Source organism: Pristiophorus japonicus, chromosome 7, assembly GCF_044704955.1.
Source record: "Pristiophorus japonicus isolate sPriJap1 chromosome 7, sPriJap1.hap1, whole genome shotgun sequence".
Classification (NCBI taxonomy): Eukaryota; Metazoa; Chordata; class Chondrichthyes; family Pristiophoridae; genus Pristiophorus; species Pristiophorus japonicus.
Window position 1 is genome coordinate 37,804,701 of NC_091983.1, and position 14,918 is coordinate 37,819,618.

General features: G+C 42.8%; 1 protein-coding gene and 1 pseudogene across 1 annotated transcript in view; both read right to left on the reverse strand.

Moving 5' to 3' along the window:
* The window catches only part of LOC139266579 (CUB and sushi domain-containing protein 1-like), a 3,131,815-nt gene that overhangs the window by 1,895,188 nt on the left and 1,221,709 nt on the right, over positions 1-14,918 (reverse strand). The gene's annotated exons all lie outside the window — the stretch shown is intronic.
* On the reverse strand, positions 14,324-14,491 carry LOC139267518 (U2 spliceosomal RNA; annotated as a pseudogene).

A 14,918-nucleotide genomic window follows, 5' to 3' on the forward strand; every position in this document is an offset into this window, starting at 1 on the left:
CCAGAAAAAGACTTTGATTGGTATGCTGATTCTTCATTATTGGATGTTTCAAAAGGTTTCCTCAACTATTTGGAGTATTTTGGGCAGTGAGGATATCGAATGAAAAAGGTATTTTTTTTTGCCATTATTCTTTTTTCATCGCAGGAGTATCAGTATTGGTAAGTTTATATTTATTTTTTATTTTATACCTGCTTATAGCTAACATTTGGTTTTTAAATTATCTTAAAGTTTTTTTATAAGATAAATGGAAGTCCCTTTGGCCGAGGATAGGAGCGGGCCAGTGCGGATTCTCTAACTGCAGGTAAGGGTTTTTCCTACGGTGTTTCTTGGGTCTCTGATATGCAAATAGCACCCTGGAGATGGGATGGTATAATGGATAATACAGCACTAAGATTCGTATGGGAAACAGTGGGCCTCATGAAACATAATATAACAAATCTAAATGCTTAACTGCCTCAACAGTCTTCTGTTAGTATTGCAGAAGCTTTCTGAAGTAATTTCATTAATTTTTCACTTAAATTAATTTGTCTATAACTCCCATAGATAACCTCATTGCCTCCTCTTCTGTAGTGCCAATTTGCATTTCCTCAGTGGAATTAATGTCAGTATTAATGTAACAGAGTGAAAGTGAAGTTGGTTCAGCATTCAGTGTTGATCAGACTGGTGTGAGACTGGAGATACTGTGTTGTTACTGGACGAAGCCACTGACATCGCAGCCTCCTGAATAAGTTAACATCACAAGCAAACACAGCTTTCCCTTTACAAATTTTCCTTTGCTGGAACTGTGCCAGCTTCAGAAGATGCTCCCCATCGTCTTGCAGCGTGACAGTATACCGGGTAAATAAGGATGATTCGTTCATTATTGTACCTGTTCCTTTGCACAGAACTTATTTCTGTAATGTAACCTTGGCGTAGCTGGGGTCATGAGCATCAGCCCAGTATTAATTTAACTTATGCCCCAGACTGACTTGTGGTGTAAAATGGAGAAGTTACTTTAAAAGAACACTTTATCCTTCAAACTCAGGGTACAAGGGTGGTGGGAGGATGCCTGCAGCATAGAACCAGGCAGAGGCTCAAAGCCATTCTTTGTGGAAATATTTGACGTTGCTTCGGGGTTTTGAGGTGGGGGATTTGGAACGTATAAAAGCACCAAACTAAGAGACAATTAGGATGGGTATTTGAATATTTTCCCTTTTCTTTGCACCTGGTGTCACCCATAACGGAAGTCAGATATAGTATGGATTAAGTAGTAAGCAAAAAGTGCTATGGAACCCCCACCTGTATTTTGAGTGTACACCAGAATTATATAATAATGTGATTTATTTAAAAATAACACATTTTCAACACAGTTCTGCAATGTTATTTGCATTTAAAGATGCAAAACAATACATTTATATTTTGTCCATCAGATGGGATTTGTACTTGCCGTTTTAGTTGTTATATTTTCAAGAAGTTTTATTTGATGACCTGCGCAAAAATGTAATCTTGGACAAATTGAACAACAACGGCATGATATGGTCCTTGTGGCTTGTACAATAAGATTCCAAGAGAGCAACAGAGATTGGTTGGCATTATTTATACCTTGAAGTGAAAAACTGCAACTTTTCTTTATTTTTAATTTGTTCATGGGATGTGGGCGTCACTGGCAAGGCCAGCATTTATTGCCCATCCCTAATTGCCCTTGAGAAGGTGGTGGTGAGCCGCCTTTTTGAACCTCTGTAGTCCGTGCGGTGAAGGTACTCCCACAGTGTTAGGGAGGGAGTTCCAGGATCTTGACCCAGCAACGATGAAGGAATGGCGATATAATTCCAAGTCAGGATGGTGTGTGATCTGGAGGGGAACTTGGAGGTAATGGTGTTCCTATGTGCCTGCTTTTCTTGTCCTTCTAGGTGGTAGAGGTCACGGGTTTTGGGAGGTGCTGTTGAAGAAACCTTGGTGAGTTGCTGCAGTACATCTTATAGATGGTACACACTACAGCCACGGTGAGCCGGTGATGAAGGGAGTGATTGCCTAAGGTGGTGGATTGGGTATACAGAGGACAATTTCAATATTTGCATGTGACACAAAACTTGGAAGTATAGCAAACAGTGAGGAGGATAGTGATAGATTTCAAGAAGACATAGACAGTCTGGTGAAATGGGTGGACACGTGGCCAATGAAATTTAATGCAGAAAAGTGTGAAGTGATGCATTTTGGTTGGAAGAACGAAGGGAGGCAATATTAACTAAAGGGAAAAAATTCTAATGGGGGTGCATGAACGGAGCGACCTGGGGTATCGGTGCACAAATTGTTGAAGGTGATAGGCAAGGTTGAGAAAGGGGTTAAAAAAGCACACAGGTTCCTGGGATTCATAAATAGAGGCATAGGGCCCAAAATTCATTACTGCTGGAAAGCTGTGCTCCCCCACCTTTTTGTGACCATTAACGCCAACATTTCTTCGTGGCTGGGCCACCCCATATTCAGCTCCAAAAGTGAATAAATGGGTTCCAGTGCTAATGAACCCTTCCAATGTGGATTTTTCAGCGGTGTGGCTGTCTTAATTTGAGCGTTATCACTACTGAGAAATTCAGCATGCAGGTAAGGGTTTCGAATGAGCCAGCTGCCCCCTGGTCCTGTTAAAGGCCAGGGTTTGCTGCAAGGCCCTGAGGGGGGAAGGAGGTTGGAAGGATGGCTGGTGTAAGAGGTGCAAGGAGAGCCAACTGGTTCACTGATATGGAGCTGGAGACCCAGATAGATAGAGGACAGAAGAATACTATTTCCTGACATGGGGAGACCTGGCAGACCGCCAGTACATAATGCATGGAGGGAGATTGCAGGGGAGGTGTCAGGCACCTCCACATATGTGAGGATGTACCCTCCCAGGAACATGCTGGCCAGTCTGCACCCGGCCCTTCCAGGGTGGCAATGGGTCAACGCCTCCTAGCTCTGGGGCGACGGGCTCCTCCTTCTCCTACTGCGCTGCCGTCTCCTCCTCCTCCTGCACTGCCTCCTCCACTTCCTCTTCCTCCTCCGCCGCCTCCTCCTCCTCCTCAGGTGGCACTGTTGGCTTGACCCAGCGGCTGTCCCCTCATGATGGTCAGGTTGTGCAGCATACAGCAGACCACGCTGATGATGGAGACCCATTGAGGAGAGTATTGCAAGGTTCCACCAGAGCGGTCCAGGCACCAGAACCTCTGCTTAAGGATGCCTGTGCACTGCTCGATGATTCACCTGGTGGCACAATGAGCGTCATTGTATGAATGCTCTGATGCTGTCCTGGGGTTCCGCAGTGGAGTGAGGAATATCCTCACAGGGAATATCCCTTGTCCCCAAGCAGCCAAACGCAATCTTGATTCGGGCCGGTGAAGACGGCAGACACACTGGTCAGGCGCAGAATGAACGAATCATGGCTGCTGCCTCCCTTGTCCACTGCCTGTCTGCACGGTGCTGACGGCGACGCCTTCTCCTGCGTGCCACCCTGCTTCTGAGCAGGTGTACCAGGTGTCGCCCTCCCAACACTCCTCCCATCCTCAGGGTGAACCCTGCCAAGCAGGTCTCTACAGCCCACAGGACTCCACTAAAGAGTCAGACCTGAAAATTGTACAAGAGTATGTGCAAACCTTTGATCAGCAATCAGCAGGTTGAATGCAGCCAAAACAATTAATAAAACTATTAAAAGATAAATACAATGGATTCTGTAATCTTAACTAAAAATATTAAAATTAATAAAACTATTTCCCGGCCAAAGGGCCCCGATCGTGGCAACACTCCAGCAGTGTTCCGTTCGAGCACCGACTCGAATACCTCATGGGGACTCTGCTGGGAAAAGGCTTGTCTATTTGCAGCTGAAAATCCCAGTCCTGGTGGTATTCCAGCGGCCTGCACGCTGCAGTGCTCACCGCTGGAAAGTCTCCTTTACCGCGGTTTCACCGCGCCATTTCCGGCGGAAATGAGCACCGCTCAAATTCCCCCCGAGCGGCGGCCGATCGATTTTATCGGTCGCCCGCCCACACTATGCGGTAGCCGTCCCTTTGGGGATGGTGAATTTCGGCCCCATAGAGTACAAAAGCAAGAAAATTATGATGAACGTTTATAAAACATTGGTTCAGCCTCAGTTGCAGTATTGTGTCCAGTTCTGGGCATCACACTTCAGGAAGGATGTGAAGGCCTTAGAGAGGGTGCAGAAAGTATTTACAAGAATGATTCCAGTGATCAGAAGCTTCGGTTACCTGGATAGACTGGAGAAGCTAGGGTTGGTTGTTCTCCTTCGAGCTCAGAAGGTTGAGAGGAGATTAGATAGAGGTGTTCAAAATCATGAGGGGTCTGGACAGAGTAGATAAAGAGAATCTGTTCCCATTGGCAGAAGGGTCGAGAACCAGAGGAGTCAAATTTAAAGTGATTGGCAAAAGAACCAAAGGTGACGTAAGGAAAAACATTTTTATGCAGCACGTGGTTAGGATCTGGAAATACACTGCCTGGTGGAGGCAGACTCAATCACGGCTTTCAAAAGGGAATTGGATAAGTACCTGAAGGAAAAAAAATTGCAAGACTATGGGGAAAGGGCAGGGGAGTGGGATTAGCTGGTGTGCTCTTGCAGAGATCCTGCATGGACTCGATGGACCAAATGGCCTCCTTCTGTACTGTAGCCATTCTATGATACTATAAGCGGGCTGCTTTGTCCTGGAGGTGTTGAGCTACTTAATAGCCATTAAGTAAGGTCTTCATGTGTCATTGTGTCACATGCACCTCTTGTTCAGAAATTGTCTTGACAATCAGCTGAGTTACTTTGTGTTACACAATGAGGCCCCTGTCAGTCTGTAAGTAACTTCTCCATTATAGTGCTGTGGTTATTAATGGAAACCAATTTAAAATTACTGTGACATGAAATGAGTGTTACAAGAATAGACACAAGAAATACATTGAGGAAAAGTATAATGGGCCAGAATTTGTTGGCAAAACAGCGGCAAAGTTAATGCACACAATCCCCCCTCCCCCCGCCCCTAATTGTGTGTCATCCAGCAATTTGTTGGGGAAAATAGATAATCTGTAAGTTACGAACCGCCATAAATTGCTGGATGATATGAGGTGCTCCACCGTTAGCCTCAAGAAAATGGGATCTCACCGTCTCATGAAATTGCTACATTTGCACATAAATTACCGATTAAACTCGCCGCAGAAAGTTATGGCTGGTACTTAATAGCGTAAGTACCCTTTATCTTAACAGATTTATGTTCCTGCAATGCTCATCAACCTCTCCGGCCCAAGCAGGGAAAAATGAGAACTCTGGAGTCTCATTGCTCCAGGTAGTAAATTGCTCTGAGAGAGATTTGTTTTTTAAATTTAAATTTAGATTTTTTTTCTTACTTTTCCTTTCTGTCTCTTTTCTCTCTGTCTGTTAATCCAATGTTTCTTTCGCTTTCTTTATTTCTCTATCTTTAGCAGATTTGACTCTAATTTACTCTATTTCCTTCTCTGTCATTCCTCTGTTTCTTTCTGAATCCTAAATCTCATTGGTTAGGGAGATAGACTGTTGCTCCCATCGTTCACCAAAGTCCCTGGTCACACTACCAGCAATTTTCAGCACAAAATCTTTTCAAGCTAAAAGGTGAGAAAAGAAATCGAATAAACAATGCATGCTGTGCTCCTGAAAATTCTGGGTCAAAATGTTGATAAAACCTCTACAGGAATGAAGAATAAGGTATTCAAGCAGACAGGAAGATGCTTTTCAATTTCCAATGGGAAATCGCAATTCAAGTATTCAAGCAAATGAAAAGTTTGAATGAAGTGTAACTCGATTATAGCCCCGAGCGCTGATGACAACCCCCTGGTCTTGACTACTCCAAATAAAAGATCATTAGTCCTCAAGATACCAACTAAAATGCAGGGACCAAAAGTTTTAAGGGCTGATGCTAATGAAGCAAGAATAATTAATTTATAATATAAACCACCTGCAGTAAATCCCAGTAGTGAACTGCAGATTAAATTCCAATCATCTGAAGTGATTTCCACACTGTTTCAGTCCTGCATTGAGGAAATGGCGTGGACAATCCTGCCTGTCCAGGTGCACCAGGATGACTACCATCAAGAAACAGATCATAGGAGAAACAAAATAAACTTACCCAACTCCAAAATACACAGAATAATTATGAGTCACTAATCTGAATGATGGTTAAAATCTTCTGAAAGTTGACTTTCTTAGCTTATGACATGATCTAATCCCTTCATAAGTAATCTGTGCCAAATCTGCCAATTATTCTCAAAATAAGATGATGAAAGGTGTTTCACATTTAGTATGCCAACTATTCATATTTTGTGGTACCTACTATTTAAAGTGCTTCATAGCTGCTCACTGATAGTTCTGGATTAGGGTATATCATTAAAACATTGACCCATAAAAAGAAAGACTTGCATTTATATAGTGACTTTCACAACTTCAGGGCGTCCTAAAGTGCTCCACAGCTAATCAAGTACTTTTGAAGTGTAGTCACCGTTGCAATGTAGGATGCAATGTAATATGGGTTGCAACAATTCTCTGGGCGTTTTCTTTGAAACCCAAACATTCTGGGTGGTGGTAAGAAAATCCTGTATGTCTCAGGAATTCAGACATGTTCCATTTTTGAAGAATTAATGAGTTAACAACTCTGCACATTTTGTCTTTCTCTGTAGGTGCAGCCAGCTCCATCCAAATGGATATCCTGATACAATCACAGCAATCCAATTAACCATTCACACACACTCTACAATTCTTGATCTCATTCAATATAAAATCATGCTCCAAGCAGTTTTAATGCACAGCAGACTAAATATAATAAATCCACCATTAAATCTCAGCTGAAGGTGCAATATATTTGAGATACATAATGACTTTTGTATAAGGCAGATATTGTTAAACAGTATGTCTTGTTTGGATTTAATTGCAGAATGAATAATTGCTTGGTCCAAAGATTTGTAATTGGCAATTTGCATCTCAATTTTTTAGAAATCCTGATTCAGCATAACATTTATGGGCAAACTTTTGCCACCAGTCAGATGGTTGGGTTGACCAATCCTCTTGTCTTTCCATTTTATTTCCACTACTCCATAGCAGCTGACTTGTTAAGAGTCATTTGACTAATATCTCAGCTTTGCAAAAGGACCTAGTACCTTTATCCAGGATAATAGAAAATTCTGTTTAATCTATAACTAATCATGGTTTATATATGAATAAATATAATGTCAGCAATGCCTTTTTATTTAAAGAGTGATAAATATAAAGAATGCATTAAGGAAATTCAATGATCCAGATTTTACGCGGAGAATAACGATAACGGCACAGCAAGTAATTAGGAAGGCAAATGGAATGTTGGCCTTTATTGCAAGGGGGATGGAGTATAAAAGTAGGGAAGTCCTGCTATGAGACCACACCTAGAGTACTGCGTACAGTTTTGGTCTCCTTATTTAAGCAGGGATATACTTGCATTGGAGGAAGTTCAGAGAAGGTTCACTACATTGATTCCTGGGATGAAGGGGTTGTCTTATGAGGAAAGGTTGAGAAGGTTGGGCCTCTACCCACTGGAGTTTAGAAGAACGAGAATAAGAATGAGAATAAGAATAAGAATTGAAACAGAGACGATTCTGAGGGGTCTTGACAGGATAAATACTGAGAGGATGTTTCCCTCATGGGGGAATCTAGAAATAAAAGGCAAAGAAACATAGAAACATAGAAAATAGATGCAGGAGTAGGCCATTCAGCCCTTCGAGCCTGCACCACCATTCGATAAGATCATGGCTGATCATTCACCTCAGTACCCCTTTCCTGCTTTCTTTCCATAACCCTTGATCCCTTTAACCGTAAGGGCCACATCTAACTCCCTCTTGAATATATCTAATGAACTGGCCTCAATAACTTTCTGCAGTAGAGAATTCCACAGGTTAACAACTCTCTGAGTGAAGAAGTTTCTCTTTCAGAATAAGTGGTCACCCATTTAAGACGAAGATAAGAAGGAATTTTTTTCTCTCAGAGGGTCGTGAATCTTTGGAATTCTCTACCTCAGAGAGCTGTGGAGGCTGGGTCATTGAATATATTCACAGCTGATATGGACAGATTCTTTAGCTACAGGGAAGTCAAGAGTTATAGGGAACAAGCACGAAAGTGTTGAGGCCAAGATCAGATCAGCCATGATCTTATTGAATGGCGGAGCAGGCTCGAGGGGCCATATGGCCTATTCCTGCTCCTATTTCTTATGTTCTTATGAGGCTCTCAGGCTCGGCGACTTGGTGGATGTTGACATCACACCAAGAACTGCCGCCCTGAATATGCATCGCGGGGGCCAATTGAGCGGAACGCGGCAGTCACTAGATTTTGCCGAATGGCCGCCGCAAACCCGCAGTAACGGCCTTCCCGGGACCCTGAATTTCGGCCCCTGCATGTTTCAGTGAGGATTCTACAATCTGATTGGTTGAAGAGACACGTTTTTGCTTTCTCTGCTCACACATGCCACAGATCCCCTGTAGTGAGCGCCACACTGGAAATGTTCACTAAGAACCGAATGCTGCCACGCAAAAGCCCACAAAAAGTCTGTGGGCAGCTGTCAGTGTAATGAATGGCAAGTGCCGACTGCAAAATCTGGGCCAATATTCATGTAACAAGTGAATGGACTGTTATCTGTAAATTGTACAGGGAGGTGAATACAATTAGTGGTCCGGATTTTGCCCGCTGACTGCAAAATCCGAGCCATTATTTTTTGCATTTCAACGAGGCTAGAATTTAGAAGATAGGACTGTAGTTTTGTGCCTGGGGCTGAAATTTTTCCCTTGGAGTGGGGTTGCATGCATGCTGATGGGCTGTGTTACAGGTCAGGAACCTGAAGATGTGAACAGCCTGTTCTGCAATGCGACTTTTATTTCATGGCCCCAATTCAGCCAGTCATGCGCATTTCCTGGCCCACTTAAATGGAGCGTGTCTGATGACGTCACCGATGACTCACTTTCAGCGTGAATATTTAAAGCAGCCTTGTACACATCTCATTTGAAATTTGCTGTAGGAGTGGATAAGTTGGTATCCAGAGGTCTGAGTAGCACCGTAAAGCTGTTAAAAGTTAAAAGACGCAAAAGACCACCCAAAGACACAAAAAGGGCATAGTTAGAGATCACAGAGGAGGTCAGCAGCAGGGATACGACCGGGAGGATGTGGATCCAATGCAGGAAAATATTCAGTGATCTCCTGAGGTAAGGAAAGGTGAGTGCAAATGCCACACTCACTCTTATCCTGATGTGCGTGTCACCCCAACCCTATCACTCTACCTTCCCAAGCCTACTCCTGCGCATCATTCCTCACGCCAACCTACCTTGCAGGTCCACACTTCCCTCTCTCTCTCTCTATGTACATACTCACATCCCCATCTGAGTAACCACCACTGACACTCACCCTCATCCTAATGCAATCATAGCAAGTAGCACACAGGAGGACATTTAGCAATGTCTCCCCACTCCCTCATAGTCACCCTCTAGAGATGTAACCCCTCTATCCCTTACATTCATTCCATCACTCTCACTCAAAGTTCTCTTGTTTCCCTCCTTGCAGGAGAAGAGAGCCCACAAGAATAGGGAGAGGCAGAGAACTAGAGGTGGCCCTCCAATCTTCAATCAATTGACTTCTGCAGAGGAGGCGGCTCTGGAGATTTCTGGAGTTACAGAGCTGCAGGCGGTGGGAGATGGAGAGAGGCGGACATCCCAGCAACTTGGTGACAGAATTACATCTCATACAGCTGCATGACTTACAACAATCACTCATATGGTGACTGATATCAGCAGCCAGTGAAATGTCATCATGTGCATAATGGTAATGTTACCTAGTCTAAATAGAACATTTCTAATTCATGTCATTACTCTCCTTCAGGTCCATCAGGTGTCCCCGCCCCCCCCCCCCACTGTCCAGCTGGAGGAGGAAGACTCCTCAGAGGAACCTCTAGCCTCTCCGGGTGAAGTGTCAGCAGACCCAAACGCAGCCAGCACCAGCACAGATATGCACACTTCGGTGGGTCCTGTGCGAGATAGAGCAGTGTTGTCACCTGCTGTCTCACAATTGACTAGCAATGTGGTGAGAGTGACTTCCGAGGTTGCTGAAATGATCTGAAAACTGCTGATAGCTATATCTCTGCACAAAATGGAGTTAGCAAGAGCCTTTCCATTAGCCAAGTAATCAGGTGTAATGTGTGAGTATTTGTGTGTTTTTCCCAGCTCTCAATTAATGCACTCGCACAATGGCCATTGAGCTTCTACCTCCCCTTCACAGACAGGCGAGGTTTGTAAATCACGTGCTCCAGAAGTTAATGCCAAAAGCTGGCAGTAAAACCCCTCTTAAGGGTCTCTCAACAAGCGTTTAAGTACTTGAATGAGGTCACCCGCCTCTGCCAAGCGGGTCTGTGGTGCGCGGGTAAACACGCCCGAGTTAAATGTGGGAGTCGGCGGGTTCCCGATGCGCCGGCAATTTCGGCCATTTTTATTGCTGACCCACCGCTAAACCCGCACACTAGTGACTGGGAAAATTCCGACCTTCGAGTGACGTTGTCAAGTATTATTTGTGAGCTATTTCACCATGCATTATTTCCAAATCCTTTAAAACATGAGTGTATTGATAATGTGAGTGTTGGAGATGTGTAACAGATATGTTGTGTCTTTTTGAGAAGAAAGTATACTTCGAGGGTAATATTTTCTTATTCTTTGTGATGAAAGAAAAATAGAGACATTTCTATGAATCTGGGGATTAGCCATTTCACCATCATCTTATTGCTCACTTTTGGCCAATTATAGTTTTATTATCCGAAGGCTTGATTCAGTAGCTGTAAGGATACTGAACCAAAACACCTGTAGGTTGATGCATTAGTGAAGCATGTGTTCATGGTTGATTGACAGAAAGGAAGAACTAGAAAGTAGCCAAGGAAAGAGTAGATTATTCTTTCTGCTGTTAGCTGTTATGCAATCACTTCCCATGTTTCAGGTCCATTTAATTATTTAGCCTGTGTTAACAAACCCTTAGGTCAGTTGTGAATTACTCCGTGTAACACTATAAATGTTAACCTCAGATACCTGAATTAAACCAAACTGCACACTATTCAAGCAACAATAAGCTTGCTAAAAAAAATGGCAATTATGGAACTGGTCTGCCTCTGAGGGGACACATTCATTCCTTCCCTCAGTTTATTTGCTGAATTGGAAACCTCGATAATCATGCAGGTTATCTTATGTAAAATGATTCCGTCAGTCAGAAAGAAGCATGCTGAAAGTGTTACTCCCCTTTATAATGCTGTGACTGGGATTGGGAATTCTTTGAAAAAATATATCTGCAATATTTAAATCAGTAAGTTACTGGCCCTGAAATTCCGGCCTCCCTGGGTCCGTACAAAGTTTCTACGGACCCGGGAAGGGATTGGAAAAGCCGGTTTTCAGAGCACAATGCACATGCGCTGAAAACTGGCTTTTCCGATCTGTCAAGCTGGACAGATCCTCCGCATCTCGGGAGCGAGGACATTTGCTAGGGCAAGATTGCGGTATTTACCCATATCTTACCGAGCAATTGTCCTCAAAATTCTTGCACCTGATAAAAGCAGGCGTATAGCCTACATTTGCAGGTGTAAGAGTTTAAAAACATACAAAAACATAATAAAATTACATTTAAAAAACACATTATTTTTTTAAAAAACAGCTCACTGCGTTACATTTATTTTTAAAACATAATTTTAAAAACTTTTTTTTAAATCGGAAAATTTTTTTTGTAGATATTTATTAACTTTAATTTCAATTAATTTTAATTAAGTGAGGTGTGTTTTTTATTTTTTATTACATGTGTATAGTGTCTTTGTTTTTTTCTTTTCATTAATAGCAAAGAGAACTCAGATACGGAGTTCTCATTGCTTAAATGAGAAAGCTGTGAAACACTGTACCTGATTGGCTGAGCAGTCACATGTGACCGCATCTTCTGCGTGGGAACCTGGAGGATGGGAGCGCATTTCACAGCGCGGGAAGAGAAGTACTCCCCACCGGAATCGTCGGCTCCTCCCGGACCACCAGGTACTTTCGTAGAAATGTTTCAAGTCGGAGGCAATTGCCTGCAGGAAGCCTCCGACCGCAATTTCAGGGCCAATACTTTTTGGATACCTCTGAATATTTAACATACATTGAAACTATTTCTGAACAATTGCACGAATATTATTTGCAAAAAGATCCATTTTCTGAGTATGAGATCGCAGCATTTTAAATTTTAATGGGCAGTAGATTGTGGGAAGCAGACGGATCATTTACATACATTATACCACTGACTACACTTCCAAAGTACTTAATTGGCTGTAAAGTGATTTAGGATGTGATGAAATCATGAAAGGTGCTATATAAATGCAAGTCTTTCTTTACATGGGCTTCCAGCTAGAGTTGCCAACTGTGATGGAATGTATTCCTGGAGGTCCCATAATTTGACCTGCCACCATGCCTTGCCCTAGGTTGCCCAAAACTTCTATCCTTGTGAAGCACCATCTTCCCACGCCAAATGAAAAGCAAAAAGACTCTTCGTTACCCAATTGGATGATGCCAGTCAAACACCCTTTGTTCCCATCTCCAACAAACAGAAGTGTTCAAAGAAAAGGAGAAAAAAAATACAATTATTTTAATGCCCCTATGATTATTCTCCAGGTTTGCTCACCGGAGTGTTCTGGAGATTAATTTGCAACTCCTGGAGACTCCAGGCCAATCCTGGAGGGTTGGCAACCTTACTTCCAGCAGGTGAAGCACAGACCGAGAGCCTGCATTCAGAACAAGACAGCCCAATTATGCTTACTTAACAAAAAAGACACAATTTTTTTTCTAAACGCTTCAATCAATTTTAATGACACCCCAGCACTCTGTAATCATTTTCTTCTCCTCAACATGGAGAATGCTGAAGCAGCCTGGTAATAGTGTGACAGCTTCCTTGCTGCACTGGGATTTATATTCAGCTCACAGTAATTAGACATCAGTTTGCTTGCATATTAAAAAGTTATAAAATGTTGCAGTGATGAAGCACTTTGGACATGGAGATGAAATTCTAGCCATAATGGAGAGTTCCACTTTTATTTGGCTGATGCCATTAAAATTTATAGTTCAGCTCAAACTGTAACGGTTCATCTGCTCCTGTTGCCAAATTAATGCCTTGCGTAAGTGAACAATGACAGTAAGCAGCTCCTGGCAGATATCTCTGTGATGCACAAGCAAGTGACGTATTTTAATCTCCAGTCGCATAATATCAGAGATAGCAATTAAAGTATTCTGTTAAGAAACAGACCCAAATAAATTTTGGACAATGACTGCTTATAATGCTTGTTGTACACTGTCTCTGCATGAGCCATCCACTGTGAAATTTCCCTTTGTTTTCTCTCCAGGGTCATTCAGTCAGCATTGTGATACAAGCTGTAATTAGGCAAAAACGTTGTCATAGAGTTTCCGCATGATTTCTGGGTGGAATTAAATGAAATAGCGCTAAAGATCGTGGAATTTTAAACATAAGTGAATTACACCCGTAACCACTTTATGCAAGAGCAGCGTGATCTTTTACGTTGGTTCAAAAGTCCATTCGTCCGACACAATCCTCTCCTGCCAGGCCCTCAGATGGGATTGGTGAGTTTCTGCCATTTGTGCCCGTTTGGAGGCGTTCATCACATTGCACTCAGAATCCTCGAATGTACAGGTACCCGTGGCCACATGAATCCCGTGCAACATTCCACTGACTTTGTTGATGTTACTCTGTATTGATTGAAACACTGAGAGCCAAGTGCACTAAGGACTCCTAGATCTTTATCAACTTCACCCTGAGCTATTTCAACACCATTATGCACCTCACCCATTTTGCCTTCCTTTGTGCACCACTTTACATTTGTTTGCATTAAATTTCATCTGTCATTGTACGGCCCATACACATATTTTATCTAATTTGGTCATTTCTGGGCTGACTTCTTTGATTTCCCCTGCCTAGTTTGGCAATATCTGCAAATTTGACCAGTTTGTACTTTCTTTCTGAATCGGTCATTGCTGTAGAGGTTTAAACACCAAGCCCTGAGACAGTCCACTCAGTCCTTTCCTCTCATTGGTATGATAGTTTCTACCTTTCAGCCAAATTCTTTAACCATTCCCAAGTTTTACCTTGAATCCCCTCAGCTTTCAACTAATTAGGAGTCTTTTACTTGATCAAATGCCTTTTGGAAGTCTGAGTGCAAAATTTTTTTTAAAAATTTTTTTTAAATGTTTTATTTTTTTTTATCCAATTTCGTTCCAGATCAACTCTAACGCCAAAGATCACTTTGCGCCAATGTGTTTGATCTTAGGCCAAAAGGCCGAGAGGCGAAGTTGCACCATTCCTGGAAATATTGCAATACCAGGTCGGTGCATGGAATGGACGGGGCATGCCCCTGATCCAGCTCCCTGTCCAAAAATCAATTCAATATCATGTCCCCATAGGGGATATTAAACTGATAAGAACAGATACTACAAATTTTTATTTTTATTTTATTTTTTTATTTATTCGTTGCCAATATTTCCAATTCTTTGTCAGATCATCTTGTCAGATTACAAACGCCAGAGGTCACCTTGGGCCCATTCAAGGATCACTCTGCGCCAATGCTCTTAGCCAAAAGGCCTAGAACCACTGCACCGTTCCTGGAAGTACTGCAATACCAGGTTCGTGCCATGGAGGTGGATGGGTCAGGCCCCCCACACACCTCCGTGGAGGTGGATGGGTCAAGCCACCCCACCAGCGATACTACAATTTTTTTTTTTTTTGGAAATTCGTAGCCAATCGTTCCAATTCTTTGTCAAATCACAAACGCCAGAGGTCACCTTGCACACGCCAAGGATCACTCTGCGCCAATGCTCTTAGCCAAAAGGCCTAGAGCCACTGCACCGTTCCTGGAAGTACTGCAATACCAGGTTCGTGCCAT